This window comes from Narcine bancroftii, chromosome 7 (assembly GCF_036971445.1).
Source record: "Narcine bancroftii isolate sNarBan1 chromosome 7, sNarBan1.hap1, whole genome shotgun sequence".
NCBI classification, from domain to species: domain Eukaryota; kingdom Metazoa; phylum Chordata; class Chondrichthyes; order Torpediniformes; family Narcinidae; genus Narcine; species Narcine bancroftii.
Genome location: NC_091475.1, coordinates 47,531,222 through 47,545,353, shown reverse-complemented (window position 1 = coordinate 47,545,353; position 14,132 = coordinate 47,531,222).

Here is a 14,132-nt window from a genome sequence, read left to right as displayed (position 1 = left end):
CTCTGGTTATTATCTGCTGGGCCTCTACTGCAGCCATCTTCAACTCCTGCTTGTCCCCTTAAGTTTTCCCTTCTGCACATGGAAGGCATGCTCAATTAAATTTAGAGCAGGTGACTGAATTCACCATTCAAGAATTTTACAGTTTTTAAGCTTTGTAAAACTTGTTTGTTGCTTTAGCAGTACTATATGTTTGGATTATTGTCTTGCTGCAGGATGAAGCACCGTCCAATGAGTTAGGAAGCATTTGCTCGAACTTGAGCAGTTAAGATGTTTTTATAAACTTCAGAATTCATTTTGTTACTCCCATCAGCAGATACGTCATCATTGAAGTTCCTGTATCAGCCATAACACCCCCAATACCATATTTCACAGATGAGGTAGTATGCTTTGAATCTTGGGCAATTCCTTTACACCTCCACACTTTGATCTTGCCATCACTCACATACAAGTTAATCTTGGTCTCATCTGTCCACAAGACCGTTTTCTAGAACTCTGCAGACATTTTTAAATATTTCTTTGTAAACTGGAATCTCACTATCCTGTTTCTGTGGCTAACTAGTGATTGGCATTTTGCAGTGTAGCCTCTGTATTTTTATTTTTAAAGTCAGATTTATTGTCTGAGTACCTGTAAGGGTTAAAATGATTTAAAATGACATATTTTTGCAAGAACCTAGTGGTTAGAATATTGTTTACGAATTTCATGAGTATGTCTCCACAGTAACAGCCTTTATGCCAAGTCTCTTTCTGCATGTTTGAGATTTTTAAAAAAGTTAGTTTTGAATTTGCTTTTGTGCAAGGTAGAACCAGAGCAATGAGAAGACAGTCTTGGCAATTATTTTTGTTAAAAGGGTTAAATTATAAGGACAGATTTCATACACCAGTTTTGAATTCCCTTGGAATTTCAAAGATTTGGTATTAATTTGTGCTGATGTGGTCCACACACAGGAGGGTCAGCTTCATATTCTGCACTGTAACAACTGTAAAGATGCCCTGAGCCACTGATATCAATTTAAGTAGAGACCAATGCATCCAGAACTTGATTGGGATTAAAGGAGAAACAATTGCACAAAACTCATTGCTTTTAGTGGCCTAAATTGCATTTTGTAAAGTGATGTTGTAACCTTTCATATGGTAGCTGTACTATAACCTTTTGAAATGGTATCTTTTCATGTTACTTCTGAAGATTTTGCCAGCTTTATCTTTTGGAAAAGCAGTATGATGTCGTTCCTGTCAGCAAGATAAAATGAAACCTTACAATATTCAAGGTTCCTTTATTATCGTGTAATTTAAAAACAGTGCAATATTACACGGGGTTTGCTTTCATATGCTGTAAGGCAGGCAGATTCACCATTGGCAGAAACTGCCTGAAGGACTCTTACAGCCAGCAAAAGAGAAGCAAAAGAGAGTACGCTCAAAGTCACTGTGTGTCTGGATTTGCCTCCAGTGCTGTTGCAGCCCCCTGAGCCACACAGAGTCCAATTCAAACCATCAGCAGCATGAGCTTCTGGTCCGAACTGCCGACATGATCAGGAATCCTTCAGCGCCCTCTCACATCCCGGTTCAAACACCTGGTGCTCCTTCAACCAGTCGAGCCAGTCTCCAGTAGTCTGCTGTCTGGTGTGAATCCCTCGAGCACAGTCACCAGCAGCCCACAGCCTGCACGGGTTCATCGTCTTTCTGTTCTTCAGCTGTAGGACCCCTCGCTGATCCATCACCATGGTCACCATCCCGTGGGCGTCTCCTGCTTCTCAAATGGATGGGGGGGAGGTGCTCTCCCTATTTTCTGGTGTCCTGCGCCAATCCTATGTTTCCTCGGAATCTGCAACCCCTCATGGCTGCTGCCGATCACAGATGCCGCCATCTCGGGCACAGACACCACGGTTGCAGAAATATTAAATAAAACCACCATTATCTATCAGGCTAGTAGTCTTGTCTGCCTATTAAACCACTGTGTCTAGGTTTCACCAGGTGAAGTAGCTCAACAAATCACAGTTTTTGTAAATGCTAATTTTTGGATTTCTAGCTGATCAAAACCTGCTCTTCCTTTACTTCAGCAGTCATGCTTCCAGTTCCTCTCTGTAGGCTTTGAGATAAGTGACGACTGTGTGGGATTTGTAGACCTGACACAGATGGACAATTGGAGCTTGACAGGATTAGTGGGTGTGTTGATTATGTTTCTGTGCATCCCTTCCCTTGACTGAACTTCTCCGCCACCTTCAGCAGTTTGCATCAAGAATTCACATAAGTCAGGATCGTGCACTTTTTATATATAAAAAAAAATTAAGAGCAGCATTGAAGGGTTCTCCTGGAAAAAAAATGTTGCTGTGACAACTCTACTTGCTTTGCAAGTCTAGGTTCAAGCTTAAAGCAAGTCAAGTGAGGTCCAATTAAAATAGTCTGCTTTCTGAGGGTGGTTTTGTGTAATCAGAACATCTGTGCTTTCTCTGGAAAGAACACTGGCATAGCTTGCAAGTGTATTTGAAGGAGGTGTCTTTTAAGTTACCCATGTCTCAATGAATTCAGGAATGTTGGAATCTGGTTAGCTCAATAAATTGAACTTATTGGTGTACTTGAATAACATTAGTTTGAGCACAGTTCAATGTACTCATGCATTGGAGGTAGTATTAGAGTGAGTATATTGAGAAGAATGAAGCTATTTATCTTTTGAGGTGACGATGACATTCACTGTGACTCATGGATGGCAATATTACCTTGAGCCTATATTCCCTCCCCCATTCCCTCCACCTGAGGGATCTGAGCTTCAGTGTAAGTGGATAATAACATTTTGGTAAATGGAAACTTTGGATCAGATTCTGCCCACTTCTTGGAAGATAATCCACGGGGCCTTAAGGACAGGTCCTGTTAGATTCACTTGACAAGGGAACTTGGCAATTGAACCTGACCACAATCTTGAGGATTTTTAATCAAAAACACAGTGTTTAAATGCAAAAGAGCTTCTCTAATTTGTGTAATTTAATTTAGAAAATAAACCATTCTGATGGGTAGCTTGTTCCTGCAACTTTTTCTTGAAATGAAGAAGAATAAAATGATTCAAATGTGTCTCTGAAAAGTTAGGAGAGAAGTTGTTTGAAGTAATGAGAGGGCATATAAATAGTTTAGTAGCTCCTAGTTAACATATTGCTAATTACTTCAAAGTTTAAACACAACTAGCATTGTGAACACTTGCAAACAAGGGCAATTAAACTTTTGATTTGCAGTTGGAGCACCCTTATAAAATGAGCAGATTTAGTTGTAATATAAATGCAGATAACTAGGCTGAGAATGAATGCAAAGCCATTTTTTCCTTCTACTTGTAATAAAAACATGTTGGAATACCTTCCTGGTATTTCCTGAAAAATTATTTATCATGCATTCGTTCTGGTGCCTTGCTGTTCAGTGTGGGTGATTATGTCTCTGACCCTCTGAATTGTAGTTGTTGCCTTTCCTGTTTCTACCATGATGTTAATCCATCTTTCATTTTCATTCTGTCTGCCTCTGCTTCTTTTTCTTTCCAGTTGTAACTAAATGTTCTAATGTATCTCTTCCCCTATGTCCGAAGAATTTTGATTGCTATTTTCTGATTGTTATAAGGAAGTAATGTATGTTTTGTTTTTGTTCTTTTGTGTTGTTACATTCTCTAAAAACAAATGGGAATGTATAACATTTTTCTGTGGGTGATCAATTCAATTGAACTTGCTTACTTTGCCACATTTCACTAATGTTTGCATTAAATGTAAGGAGTTGGATTATATTCAAAATGTATGTTTACTGTGCAGTGAACCTACAAGCATATGAATTCTTAGATTGGGCAGATAAAGGTATAATGGAAAATCATTATGGTGTTGCTTCAGTTTGCATTTCAAACTCCAAGACTTGGGAGTTAACACCCCACTGCGTAATTGGATCATAGATTTCCTCACCTCCAAACCACAATCAATACCAGAGCACAACAGGCCTGTGTTCTATTCCCTTTACACCTACAACTGTGGTGCTCGGTACGACAATAAAACCATCTACAAATTTGCCAACATTTGTATAAAAGAAGGGGATGAGTCAGGATACAGGATGAGATTGAAAACAACAACCTTGCGAGCTGATTGTTGACTTCAGGAAAGGAAAAGCTAGAGGTGTATAATCTAGTATTCATTGGGAGATCAGAGGGGGAAAGGGTGAGCAAATTTTAGGTTCTTGGGAGTCACTATCTTGGAGGATATTTCCTGGACCCAACACACCAATGGTATCATGAAGAAAGCACGTCAGCGCCTCAACCTTTTGTAAAGCCCTCCAAAAGGTAGTGGACCCAGGCAAAACTCTCCCCACTATTGAGTACATCTACAGGGAATGCTGCCATTGGAGACCAGCAGCAATCATCAAAGACTCACACCACAGGACATCTGTTAGGGTGGCGTGCGTGCGTGCGTGCGTGCGTGCGTGCGTGCGTGCGTGCGTGCGTGCGTGCGTGCGTGCGTGCGTGCGTGCGTGCGTGCGTGCGTGCGTGCGTGCGTGCGTGCGTGCGTGCGTGCGTGCGTGCGTGCGTGCCCGCCCCATCCAATGTTTGTCACAAGTAAGCCATCCCTTGCTTACTTCCTGAGAGCCGGCCCATGATCGCCAAGCTTGTCCTGTGTGTAAGAGTAGTGGCCACTGGCATCACCATCTCCCCTCTCGTCAACAAAGACTTGGCCTCTTCACAGCACCGTGTCGATGTGAGCAGACCTCCCGTGGACTGGGTGAGTGGAGGGGTATTGTCACTTCTTCTGCTGTCTACACTCACATTTCCAGTGTTTCTGTGTGAGCTTCAACAGCTGATTTTCATGGGAGCTACCTGTTGTTATTAAAAGGCTTTTAATAACAAGTAATAATCCATACTTGTGCAAAGCAATTTTTAAAAATGTATTTTCACATGGTTAAGTGTCACAGGCACAAGTCATCATCTTGTGAGTGAACAGATTGTTAAAATGTATTCCTAATCAAAGTGTGTACATTGGAGACAAGAACATAGAATTAAAGAGAAAAAAAAAAGTTGTATTTTAGAATTCAAAGGATTTGGTTTGTGATTTTTAATTTTTTAATTGAAATATTCACACCCCTGAGCACGGGTAAACTGCTCTTCATTTCCTTGGTGCTGACAGAGTGGTTCCAGCTGTGTGGTGCCTTATGGGTAACTAAGACACTCATTTTGCCTGTGGAGCTGCAGTTTCCAGCAGGGAATGGCAGGTAATAAACATAAGGCTTTGGTCGCTTCCACGCAGGCTGGAGCCTGGAGCATCCCATATCTTGGTGACAGGGAATAATAAACCTCAATGGTGTGGCATTTTTTACAATTGAGGGTTCTGTTAGTGAGCAGGGCAGGTGGGGTTAGTGAGAAGAGGGGAGCCTTCCCTTTACTAAAGCTCAGCCTAGGGCCCTGAGTGGGAATAAATCCACTGGTTCACTTCTGATAAATTACAACGTAACGTGAAATTTACAAGGATATGTCGGGCGGCAGGGTTGGTATAGTGGTTAACGCCAGCCCAATTATGTGAGGAAATCACCCAAATGTCAAGTTCATGTGCACATTTTTTTTAATGGGGGGCACAATTTTCGTGCTTGCCATAGGCACTATTTTACCTTGATATGCCACTGCCTGAATGTTACACATATACACAAATCTAATATTTATGTTTGAACACCAGAACCACTGTCTCCATTGCATCTGCTCCAAGGATGAAGTCTTCTACGCTAGATCATCAGAGATGTGCTCCTTCAAAAAAAATGTGGCTTCTCCTTCAATACCACCAACTCTGCACTCACCTGTATATCCTCCATTATCCCCACATCTGTCCTGGTCCACTTTTCCCCCACATGATTCCCCTTGTCCTCAGTTACCACCCCACTAGCCTCCACATCCAACATAACATTTTCAGCCATTTTGATTACTAGCTATGTGGTCCCACCACCTGATCCATCTTCCCATCGCCTTCCGCAGGAACTGCTCCCTCCATAACTCCCTCGCCCACTCCTCCCTTCCCACTAATCGCCCCCTTGGCACCTACCCCTGTAACTGCAGGAAATGCTACACTTGTACCTATATCTGCTTCCTTGCACCATTCAGGGTCCCAAGCAGTCATTTGTGAAGTTACAATTCACTTGTGTATCTGCAGGGGTTATCTTCTGCATCAAGATTTCCCGTTAAGGTCTCCTCTACATTGGAGAGAACGGACACAGACTGGGAGATTGCTTCATTGAGCACCTTAGCTCAGTCTGCTGCAAAAATGGAGATATCCCAGTGGCCACCCTCTTTAATCCCCTGCCCCATTCCCATGCTAACCTGTCTGCCCATGGTCTCATGCACTGTCAGACTGAGACCACCTGCAAATGGAGGAACGACACATCATTCTATCTGGGCACCCTCCAACCAGATGGCATTAAAATCAACAGCTTTTTTTGATTACTCCTTCTCACCTTCCCCATCCATCCCCATTTCTCCCTCTCACTTTTCCTCCAGTTCTGCATTCACAGAACCACCCCTTCCCCAAACACTTCTCACCTTTCAAGTTCAAGTAGCCTTTGTTTGTCATTTTAAAAACAAAGTGCAAAATGCAGTGCACGGTAAAAAAAAAAGAGAAAATGTTCCTCCAAACCATGATGCTGTGTTAAACCACACAAACACAGCATAAGGCAACACAAAACTTTTGCGAGGGCAAGACAAAACGAAAAAACTACACTAGACGACAATCTAATCAAAGTTACATAAAGTGAATGAGAAAAGTCCAACAATACAGTAATTAATTTTAAAAAACTACACAATAGGCCCTGTTGAGACAAGCTGCAATCTAATAGACTCTGGATATTAAAAATTTGATAGCTTGAGTGAAGAAACTGCCACACAGTTCACAATCTATAGGAGCCTGAAAGCCGAGACACCATCCGCACAGGGCCCTGCAATCCAAGATGGCGCAACCTCCAGGACCCCCCTGAACAAGGCACATGACACCACTGCTGCTCCGGACACCATGGTACGCCCTTCGCAGAATGTGCCATGATGTCCTCACCTCAGACACCGGCAACTAGTGATGCCAAAGACTGGAGGCCTTGTCCCCACAGCAGAGGCTCAGTCTTCTCAACTGTCGAGGCCACACAGCTTCTTCCTGAAGGTTTACAGATTTTTGTGTTTCCCACTGACCATATATGGCAAAATTCTGCCATTTCTCACATTCAAGAAGCCCAATAATTTGAATGAGATAGAATTACATTATAGTCTGATGTTTTACAGAAGAAACAAGCAGCTTCTGACATCTTTCAAATTTGATTTTATTTAGATTAGTTCAAATACTCCAAGTAAAGACAATTAGCTGATATTGCAGGTAATGCCATAAATGATTTTGGACTTGATTGTGCGTAAGCTTAATTACAGAAATTTGTAAATCTTGTTCAGTGTTGGCGAAGTAAAGCATATGAAAACGTGCAATAATTGGAGCTTGAACTGAATGTGGAGCGTGGGGTTTCCTCCAATTCTTCCTTTAGAGGGAGCCATTGCTTTATCTTTCTGGATGACGATTCAAGTTGTGAGAAGTGATTATCATTAATTCTGCATTTGGTTTTATTTATGTAAACATTACCCAGTTGTTGATCTGACCTATCTTGTTGGAAGTGAAATCTGATTGTAATTAATGGGCGTATAATTTATAGTATCCTGTTAAAATGGATTAGCTTCATTTTTGGGGTGAGGGGGGGTGTAAAATGTTGACTTTTTCTTGAATACTTATTCTCAAAGTATTCCATTACCCGTTGTCTGTCTAAGTAAACCTTGAGTAAACAACTTGAGCAGATCAAAGCTTTGTAGCCTTACTGTGTCAAGTAATGAATGGAGGTGGACAAATCAAAATTAACAAAGAGCAGTTTCCTGGAACCTGTATTTCCCCACTGGTGGCATGTGAGTGCTAAAGACAAGGGCAAAAGAATTCTCAACCATCTTCTGAACAATATATAAAGTGATTAATTCATCACAATTTTGAAATAAGCTCCCTGCAAAAGCCAGTGTCCAACCAGTTTGCTTCCTTCCAAATGAAGCTTCAAATTACAGAGTTATGGTTATAGAAAAGGCTGTGACCCAGCAATGGGGCCTGAAGATGTGCTCCAGAACTAGTGCTGAGCCAAGCTGTTCTGTTACAGTTACAACACTGGCATCTATTTGATGATGTCAATTATTGACTAGGAGTGGCCCATTTGGTCAATGGAAGATATCATCAAGAATGCTATGCAGCAGCTCTGGGAGATTCAGCAATAAATCCCTCACTAATGCTCGGTTTTGGGTTTTGCTGGGACCACTCTCCCCCAAACTTCATTGCAGTACTCATCCAAAATGGATCAAGGAGTTCAATTCCAGAGGTGAGGTGAAGGTGACATCAAGGCAGTATTTGACTGAGTAAGGCATTAAGAAACCCTGCTAAAACTTAAGTTAATGGTGAAAATAATCCATTGGTTGAAAACATGCCTTGCACAAAGGAAGATCCTACAAAACATGATTCACTTCTTTTCCTGATACCCTGAAGGTTATAGTATCAAAGGGCATTCATACCTGTCACTGCAAGAGTTTCCCATGTTAGTGTCCAAGGCCAAATTTTCAGCTGCTTCATCAAAAACGTTCCTTCCAGTGCAAGATCAGAAGTGAGGATGCTTGCAAATAATTGTACCATGTTCAATTCTATTTGCAGTTCCTTGGAAACAGAATCATTCCACTGTTGCAGTTAGTAAAGTCTATCTAAAATTCAGGCATGTATTGAAAAGTGGCAACTAACAGTCATAGATTTTATATCTGTAGTATTTTTATGGCATGAAAGGAAGGCATCTAGCCCTACAAGTTGACACCTGCTGTTCAAGCAATTCCATTCCCTCCATGTATTTCCCTGTAAATCTAATCTCCCAAATGCCAATTGATTCCACTGCAATCAGCCACAGAACTAGGGATAACTTGCAGTACCAAATTAACCTTCTAATCAGCTTGTCTTTGAAGTGTGGGAAGAATTCAAACCATACGGAGGAAACTGATAGTCTCAGTGGGAGTATCCAAATTCCACCCAGCCAAAACTGGAGGTCTGGCACTATCGATGCTCTGTGTATCCTGTCATAAGAGGGCCAGATAATATCTTCCCAAAACAGTCTAACCATCATATTCATATTCAGTGACTGCCGTTATTTATTCCCTGACCATCAACACCAGAGCTTAAATGGACCAGACACACAAGTATTGTAGCCACAAGAATTGCTCAGAAGCCTAGTATCTTGCAGTGAGTTAATCACTTCATTTTACCCAAAAAGCCTTTCTTTCATCTACAGGGAACAAACCAATATTCTCCACTTGTCTAGATGTATGCAGCTCTAGAAAACATCCAAACTGAGCGACATCAAGGACCAAAGAACTTGTCGTGAGGCAGCCTCTGCTGCTTAGCCATGCCAAATTGACCAGGATAGACGGCCAGTGATATTGGGGTAGACCTTGTTTCCAGAGATGTGCTTTCTTGTAAATAAGGTGACCTTGTAGTTCCATCTGTTATACCATTGAATCCCAACCAGGGACTGATGACTTCAAATATCAGATTTGTTTTGCACTCAAATTTATCAATTATTGTTAGATGAGTTTAATTGTTCTCATCCAGATTGTTGGCTGCCATGAAAGATTTACTCCATCTGTGAAACCAAGGGGGAAACCAGAATTGTTCAATTCCCACACTGAAATGACCAAAGCAGGCAACAATATCACATTTGTTATTGATCTGGTGTTGACTTAAGTTACACGGGGAATTTCAATTTACTGACAGCCCTTGAGTTTTACCAACTGTTTTGAAGTTTTGTTATTATGGTTGAGAAGAAAACACGAAATGAGCAAAAGGGCATCTTCATTGCAAAAGCATTGTTCTTTAACTGAATACAAATATTGCTTAGAATTAGATGATGTTATCGCTAAATTATATTCTACTCTTTTCAAACAAATTAAAATATTCTCTCTGCCATTATTTGTACACACCCAGCACCAATGCAGCCCATTTCATGTCTGCCTCTCGGGCAGGCATTTGGTTATTTGGGTTGTGTGTTGATGTTACTGCCCGCCATTTGCACAGTTGTCAGTTTAAGGTGCACAGGGAAGGGAGTCTCATTGAACACATAACTCACAATTAATTAGATAACACTGCATGACAATGTATGCACCACCTAAACAAATAGGGCAACGTATAAAATTGTGCAGATAAATATGGGTGACATTTACTGTTTTCTTGGACAGGCCATTGTAGCAATCCATGGTGTTGTGTACTCATAGCCCAATGTATCCTACTGTTTTCTTGGACAGGTGTTTTAGCAATTCATGGCGTTGTGTACTCATAACCCAATGTATCCTGGCTTAGAAATTAGAAATGGTATCACGCAGCTATTTAGAAGAAACAAGCCACAAGCATCGACACTAATCGCTTACCCCAATACTTTTTGTTGAATGGTTCAGTTTCTGCATTTACTGAGAAGTGTTTTGGATTTTTGGTACAGCATTGAGTTTTCTTTAGTTACTTTCCATTGAAATGGTTAATTTACTAACATGTTGAAGTTTAACCATTCTCTTGGTTTAATATAAAGGGTTTCATAAATAAAAGGGTTTGAACTCACTGCCCAGCCATCTGCCTTGCAATATGCGGCGTCTACTACTGGACTGATCCACAGTAGCATTGATTCTGTTGTTTTCTGATTGATTGCTCACATGCCTGCCAATCATGTCTCATGACAGACCATTTTTATTTCTTGATGAAGGGTTCTGACCCAAAACATCAACCATTCTTTTTCTCCCAGTGATACTGTCTGCTCTCCTGAGTTCCTCTAGTAGATTGTTTCACTCCAAATTCCAACACCTGCAGCCATGCATTTTTACACTTGAGCTTCAGGAGCTTTGCTTGACATCAGCACCTTTGAGAATCCTGATCCCAATACCTGGTTCCTACAAGCTGGCCACCATTAGCAAACGGCTTGATGTGCGGCCTTCAGTCACCAAGCCCTGCTCTAGTTCCTGATGTGACTTCATACCCTGTAGTATCTCTCCCAGACTTTTATGAGAGAAGTGGTGGGGGGTGGGGGGGGGGGGTGGGGTGCTCTCCCACTCTGATGCTCTGCACTGGTGCACTGCTTCCTTTTTAACATCTAACTCCACCTCACTGAGGGGATCCAGTGTATTCATCTACTAAACATTTAATGTGTAATGTAATCAATAATTTATGTTGGGTCCAGGTGTTCCAGATTATATCCCTGCTGATGGATTATGGCAGCTGAATCAATTAGGGCTACAATTACTTCATTACCAACTATACTTAGTTGAACTTTGTATCATAAGAATTGGTTATGAGGGAATCAACAGATTGGCTCAACACAATTAAATCTCAATTAATGCGCTATTGGATGAAAATGAGGGTCGTATGTATTCCCTGCGAGGAAGGAGCTTTAGACTTGGTTTGAGAATATAGCTATCACACGGTCTGCTGATTGTTGCTGAATGGGTTTGCTGCCTGCTCTTTCACTCCTAACATGTTTAATGGTTTCATTAAAACAGGTTAAAATATCTCATATTCTCAGCCACCTTCCATTTAGAGAAGCAACAGTTTTACTTATGTTTTTGAATGTAACATTTGGGTAAGGGGCAAAAGGTAGGGACATTGTGGAATATTTTAGTTGTGAGCCAAAGGTAGACCCAGACAACACTCACAATGGTATATCAAAAAATTTTTTTAATTGTTTAATTTAAACAATCATTTGAATTTCTAACCTACAACTTGGCTTCCCCTCTAATGCCCTCACCCCAATATCTTTAATTACCCACACATCTTTTCTGGCTCCCTCCACCGCCAGATGCGGTGAGGACAGGATTTCCCTCATCCTCACTTACCACCCTACTAGCCTCCACATCCAACATACCCTCCCTCACCACTTCTGCCACCTACAACATGATCCCACCACCAGACATCTATTCCTCTCTCTGCCTTCTGCAGGGACTGCTCCCTCCATGACTCCCTTGTTCATTCCTCCATTGCCACCAATTGTCCCCTTGGCACCGACCCCTTTGACCGCAGGAGATGCTCCACTTGTGCTGACATATCTTCTCTCAACACCATTCAAGGCCCCAAGCAGGCCTTGCAAGTAAAGCAACACTTCATTTGTGAATCTGCAGGGTTCACCTGCTGCATCCTGTGCTCCCATTGTGGTCTCCTCTACATTGAAGAGACTGGGTGCAGACTGGGAGATTGCTTCATTGAGCACCTCAGCTCTGTCCACTGCAATAGCGTGCATCCACTTCAATTACTCGCCCCATTCCCTTGCTAACCTCTGTCCAGGGTTTTGCGCACTGTCAGACTGAGACCATCCGCAAATTGGAGGAACAACCCCTCATCTTCTGTCTGGGCACCCTCCAACTGCATGGCATTGACAGTGACTTCTTTGATTTCGATTAGAAATGCCCCCCCATTTTCTGCCCTGTTTCCTCTCACTCTGTCTTTCTCCCTCTTCCTTTTTCCCTTTTTCCTTTCATAGAACCAAAATCAATTCTCACTTTCCTCTTATCATATCCAATTAACACCTTTTGTCTGTTGGTCTGTACTCTTTCCCCTCCCATTCTTCCCCACCCCCCCCCAACCTTTCTTTCTCCATCCTTTAATTCAGCCGCCTGTCTTTTTTCACACCTCCTCAAGGAAGGGCTCAGGCCCGAAGCGTCGGTAATATATATCTTTACCTCCTGTGGACACTGCGAGACTGGCTGAGCCTCTAGCATTTTTGTGTTTTGACTACAGGCACTGCTGCCAAGTTCTCAGTTTTTGGAACATGAACAACACTATTTCAGATGGTCCAATAATGATTTCCTGGTGAGGATTACTGCTGAGATATGGAGTGTTATATTTTTAATTTTTGGGTTTGTTTTGGACTGGGTAAGTGTAGCTTAAGATTTAGGTTAGGCATGATTCTTTTTAATCATTGTTTTAAAAGTCTGACCTATCCTTCCTCCCCAATATTCCTGGAATAATATACCTGGAAGCCTAATTGATGGGGGGAGAAAAAAGCCTGAGTGTGGGTTTTAAGAATCCAGTTGGGTTTTTTGTCACAGATCTTGGTCTGAGCTTTGAAGGGAAAATGGCAGCAGTGGGGAAGAGCTAATCACAAGGTTGAAGAAAGCAGTGGATGGATTAAAGGGTGTTTGCATGAGAGTGAGATCTTGGACGGGAGGGTAAAGAAAGTTGGACAGATGTTATTACTGGGAGAGATGTTTTAAAAATCTAGTGATGAAAAGGTGCAGTGGTGGATCATGTGATTCTTGACTTGGCAGGGTATGGGTAAAAGGGAAGCAGAAATTTGAACAATGAATGCCATAGGGATAAGATGTTGGACCTGGAGGAATTGTGTTTTTTTTCCTTCAGATCTCATGAGCTATGTAGTTTTGGACCTCACACATTTGCATCCTTTTACTTTCTGTTCCCAAATTCAGGGAAATGCAGTTAACTTTAGTCTGTGGCCCAACCCAATTCTAATTAGCACCTGTTTAATTTCTACCCAAACCAAGCGAACCGATTTTTAATATAGCAACCAGGAAGACATACCATTTTGTTCAGTGCATGACAATTCTTGGAGATAACTCCAGGTACTGGAATTGAATAGAAAAGTCTGCAGATGCTGTGATTGTTGTGCAATACACAAAAGTACAGGAGAAACTCAGCAGGTCACGCAGTATCCACGGGAAGGAAATGGATATAACCAATGTTTTGGGCCTGAGCCCTTCGTCAAGGTATGAGCTAAAGCCAGGCAGATATGTGAATAAAAAGCTGGAGGAGAGGAGGCGAGGGAAGAAGAGTCAGGGGGAGGAGCCCAGCCCAACAGGCAAGAGGTTACGGGTGGGTATGCGATGGAGGGCAGGAGAAAAAAAGAGCTGAGAAATGATTGGGGGAAGGGGTAGCTCTGAATGGAAAGGGAAGGGGTGGGGAGCTAGAGGAAAGGAGACAAGAATAAAGAGAGAGAGGAGGGGCCTAATTGGAGAGGTTGATATTAATTCCATCTGGTTGGTGAATTCCCAGACGGAATGTTAGGTGTTGTTTGTCTAATTTGATATTTATGGAATAAATTAAAGAGGAGAGAAGATG